The sequence below is a fragment of the Echinops telfairi genome, unplaced genomic scaffold (genome assembly GCF_000313985.2).
Source record: "Echinops telfairi isolate 266 unplaced genomic scaffold, ASM31398v2 ScPeMD7_5167;HRSCAF=5991, whole genome shotgun sequence".
NCBI classification, from domain to species: Eukaryota; Metazoa; Chordata; class Mammalia; order Afrosoricida; family Tenrecidae; genus Echinops; species Echinops telfairi.
The window spans coordinates 3,515,516-3,520,986 of record NW_022109066.1 but is presented as its reverse complement, the minus strand read 5'-3'; positions in this window follow the sequence as shown (position 1 = coordinate 3,520,986).

The window sequence follows — 5,471 nt, the reverse complement described above, 5'->3', positions numbered from 1 at the left end:
CTATTTTTGTCTGTAGTCTTGAGGTTTGTCTCTGTTGGCAGCAGATTGATGGGTTGTGTTCTAAGCCAGTCTGCTAGTCCCTGTCTTTTAATGCCTGAGCTCTGTCCATTGATATTCAGGGCTATTATCTCCATCTGTACACTCTGTGATGTCATCTTATACTTTTTGTGTTGGGTGTTTTCCTACCTCCCTTTCTTATCGATATGTTGTTCGTGTGTGTGTGTGTGTGTGTGTGTGTGTGTGTGTGTGTGTGTGTGTATGTATCATTCGTGACCTCTTTCCACCTTTAAGCCAATGCTATCTTGGAGTCTGTTTTCCCTTTGTTGCCCTCTGGGTGAGGTTGTTCTATGTGGCATTCTTTATGCTTGGTGAGTGCTGTTCTTCTGCCCATACTGGGTTGGCAAGGATCTTTTGTAGGGATGGGTGTCTTCTAACGTATTCTTTGAGTTTTTCCTTGTCTGGGAAGACTCTTACCTCTCCATCTTTCTTGATCGATAATTTGGTTGGGTAGAGTATTCTTGGGTTTGCATAATTTTCCTGCAATTTTTGGAATATGTTACTCACTCTCTCCTCTTTTTCGTAGTTTCTGCTGATAGGTCTGAGCATATTCTTATTTCGGAAATTTTATATGTGATTACTTGTTTTTCCCTAGCTGCTCTCATGATTTTCTCCTTTCCCTCAAAGTTGAATTGCTTCATTATTATGTGCCTTGGTGACTTCTTCTTAGGATTCAGTCTAGCTGGGGTTCTTTCATTCTCCTGAATAGTTGCCTGGTTTTCATTCATTACGCTGGGGAAGTTTTCCTCCAAGAATTCTCTCACAATTGTTGCAGATGACGTCTTTGTTATGTCTTCCTCCAGTAATCCAATTATTCTGATGGTGTTCCTCTTCGTAGCAGCAGGCATAGCTCTTATGTTTTCTTCAGCTTCTCTGATGATCTTATTAGATTTTTGTTTGCATTTGTTAAAGTCTGCTTGGCTATCCTCTAGGCCACTTGTGCGGTTCTCTACTTCCTCCAGTTGATTCTTGAGATCTGTGTGTCTGCTACTGGTTTTTGTTATCTCCTCCCTTAGCTCTTGTATTTCCCTTTGGTGTGTGGACTTTATCTCCTCTATTATTTTATCCTTTTTCTGTATTGTTTCCCTCATGTCCTGTATTACTCCAAACAGCATTCTTAAATTTTCCATCTGTGGCAAATCAATGTCTGCTTTTTCTATGCATGTCGTCAGGCTCAGGACATCTTCTGCCATTGCCTTTTGTTTCTCTTGTTTTTTCATTGAGGTCGTTTAGGCTGATTGCTGTTTGTGTTGCATTGTTTTTGAGGAGCCAGGTGTCATTTTCCAGGGAGATGAAGAGCACTTACTCTTTCTGGGAGACTTGTGGGAATGCTTCTTTGAACTGCCTGCAGTTAATTTCACTATGGAATTGGCCTACTACTTTATCTTCCTGTGGCTTCACTCTTTCCCTAGTCAACCAGTATTCTGTTATTTGGAGGGGAAATTGGATGGTCCTTTCAGAGAACGCTGGTTGCGTTGTTGTGGACCCACAAGGATGGGGCTGTATTGGGTGATCTCACAAGAAGCCATGATAGTGTGGTGCACGGCTGCTTGGTGTGCCACAGAGGGCGTGTGGGGGTTCCCTCTGCATGGGAGTGCCACAGAAGGCTGGTGGTTGCCTGCTTAATGTAGAGTACCGCGAATGGTGTGAAGAATTGTCGTGGTCAGTAGATCACTGCAGAGGTTGGGCAGAGGTTCCTGCAGCAGTGTGGAATGTTGGTGAGTGTTGGCTGAGCTGCCTTAGACCATGTAAGGCACTAAGGTAAGCAGGAAAAAGTTCCCTCAGTCACGTGGGATGACATAGGGCAAATAGGAGCTCCCTCAGACACAAAGGTAGGAATTCCACAGGAAGAAGTTGGGTGGAACATCCCCTGGTGGAAGGCGTGCAGGTTTCCCCAGCCTCAAGCTATGCTGCACAGGGTGTAGCTTTCCCGGCTGGGTGGAGTGTAGGTGTAAATGCCCTAGGCTAAGGGGAGTGGTCTGGAGGTCGGCAGTAGCATGTAAGAGAAATGGGAAGAGACAAAGAGGGGAAAAAAACCAAAAGTTAAGCCTGCTGAGACTGGGGGAGATAGAGAGAAGAGAGGGAAACAAAAGTAACAATATAGCTGGGCCCTGATCCCTAACATGGGGCTGCAAGGGTTTAATACCTCCCCAGAGGCAGCAGCAAGCTGTGGCTTTGTTGAGATAAAGCCCCTGTGCTGGCTCCAAATGGTCCTGGCTCTGGCCAAGACAGTGGCAGGGCTAAGGTCAAACCCTAGCCGACTTCCACTGTGGTTAGCTGAAAAGCCCCCAGTCCCTCAAAACCTTGTGGACCTGTGCCTACTTATCTTTATGATGCACTTCCTGTGACCCAACAGTGTTGGATTTTTCTTCTTAGTAACTCTCCTGGACTGCTTTCTGCGGAGTCCCTCTGGTATGTGTTACTCGGTCACCATCTTCCTGGAAGTCTGGTAGTCTGGTAATTTGGTAGTTTTTGTTGTTTTAATTAATATAGACTACTGCACAATGCATGCTTCAGTGAACCAAACAAATAAACTGATCCTTTCTTAACCTCTCAAATTGAAATTCTGAAGGAAGAAACTGCTTTTTGAGCCCAGATATCAATAAATTCAGAACGACTCTAATTTATACTCCTTACTCCATTCTCTCACACTCTTAGTAGCCACTCCCACATATATTTTCCAGACTTATTTTTGTACATATTAGAAAAATCAAGCAATCCTTTTGAAGTGTACTGTACGTTTTAGTCTGGGTAGACTAGATAAACAAATCCAGCGACACTCCTAGGTGTATAAGAAGGAGCATTATATAAAAGAACAATTGTATATTTAGACAACATCCCAGCCCAGTACAGATCAAATTCATAAGTCTGATATTAGCCCATATGTCCAATACTAGTCCATAAATTCCTCTTTGGACTCATGAAACACATGCAACGATGCCGGATGCAGGAAGATAACAGGCCAGTGGGTAGAAGGTCTTGTGGATCCAGTGGCAGTGAAAGCATCTCGATGCTGGTGCAGGTCTTTACGTGTCTCCTCCAGTTCTCTGAGTGTCTCAACAGCAGGAAAGGGAAGCAGAGAGAATGGGTCTGCCCTCCAGTGAGCTATGTATCTCCATTGTGCCTCCAAATGAGGTCATCAAGCTGTGACCTGATTGACAGACTAGACTACACCCCTTCGCTCAAGTTGACAAGAGATAATGTAACTGCCACACTGCGCCTCTTCCTGGGTCACAATTTGCACTTCACCTCTTGGGTTTCACTGGGAATTAAGTATGGTTATAGATCTAGAAGCAATAATGGGTTGTTGGGGTATTTCAGGTAATGCCTCCATACAATGCCCCAGGTGCTTTATCAGCAGGCACAGTTGGGTTAATCTCATCAAATGTGGGTGGATAGATTAGCAAACAAGGATAGAATAATCACTTGAGATGGGAAGGATGGTGCTGTTGATATGAATGACTCAATAGAATGTAGGAGCCCTACTTATGTCCCCATTATCTCCTGATCATCTGCACATGTCCCCAACTGAAGTTTAGTACCTCTCTTCCTAATCAATGTCCTCACTTTAATTTCATACACAATTTGAGGTTAGGAATTTACTTGAATCTCTAATTCATCCATTCTTATAATAAGACTGGGTTTGGTTTGGGGAAATATCAACCCAGTTGCTACATGAAACAAGGCTTTCTCCCGGTGCACAAGTGGAGACTGGAAAGTCTTTCATGTGGTGCTTGAGCTGATTCCAAAGTCCTGAACTCATCTCTTACCTTTACGGCTTTGTCTGTTGTATGTAGGACCAACCAGCCAGCTTCCCTAAACTTCTCATTCTGACAAAATTGCAGAAGAGTATCCAACACAAAGGAGCTCTGATGGTGTAGTAGCCTATGCACTTAGCTGCTAACTCAAGGTCAGTGGTTCCAACTCTCAGTGCTTCCTCACAAGAAAGATCTTTTCTTGAGTATAGCTTTATTGTCTCAGAAACCCAAAAGATCTGTTCTACTCTGCCATATGGGTTTGCTATAAGTTGGAATTCATTCTATGGAAGTAACTTTTGGTTTGTTTTGTTTTATCAAACACATGACCACCTAGAGTCTCCTTGCCAATACTTGATGTATTTGTGATAGCTTGTATGTTGATTTTGAAATCTTAAACCATGGATTAGTAGCACCCTCTGGGCTAATGGAAGCAGCATTGTCAGTATTAATGCAGACAGAGTTATTGGTGCGTTTAAAACGAATCAGATTTGACAAGTAATTTAGAAAAGTAATCCTTATTATATTTATTTTCTATAACCAATCTTGGTACCAAATGTTTTAGGATGGGTGCTATAGAGAAATAAAACCTGCAAACCATATATATATAGATAGATAGATAGATAGATAGATAGATAGATAGATAGATAGATAGATAGGTTTATATCAAGAAAATGGCTACATAGTTGTAGAGGTTGGCAAGTTCTAAGTCAGATATCAAGATATCAGGCCGGCAGTTTCCTAACTCAGAACTGCAGTGGATGATGAACCCAAGATGAACAAATCAGATGATAGGTTTTTGGATGCAGAGGTGAATGAATCCAAGGTTATCAAGTAAGATGTCAGACTGCTGCTGATACCTAGGATCAGCAGGAAATAAAGCAGGAAACTGACTAAAGGCTAAAGAACTTGACTATAAGTCATATATATGGTTCAACCCACTGAAAAGTAAAGCAAGATTTCCTTCTATTGAAAGCAGGTATAATTACTAAATCTTAGCTGGCAGCTATGGGGGATCCTGGCCCGGGTGAGTTGACACAAATGTTTAACTATCACACCATTTGAAATAGCCTCAAAAGCATCAAATATCTGAGAATCAATCTGACAAATATAAAGAATTCTATAAGATAGCGAAAAATCAAGCAAATGTAGGAGAAATAAGGGAAGAGACCCGAGATACATACACTTGACAGAGGAGTTATATCCAGGTTTCATAGAGAATGCCTAGAAAATAACTTATAAATAATACTGACAAGTCATTATATATAAGTGGGAAAATATCTGACTGGATCCCACAATAAAAGGCCAATAATCTGAAAACATTCCAAACTCATCAGCCAATAAGAGAGCTTAAATTAAAACCAATATCTGCTTAAGTTATACCCACAAGAGAAGCTGTAACAACTGAAATTCTCATACGCTGGTGTCATTGAAAGGATAAATAGATTTCTACTTCTGGGAGAAATGTAGAAACTTCCCTGTCCAGCTGGCCTCAGCTGGAAGAACGGGCTCCTTCCCAAGACATAGCTTACTTTTATAATTTGGACAAGTCAGCCACATCTGACCTGCTCTGGCTATACAAGAAAGAAGGCAGAATCCATTTCCACATCTGCACAAAAACAATGGTCACAAGACTGAAGTCAGCTACGTCACTACCCT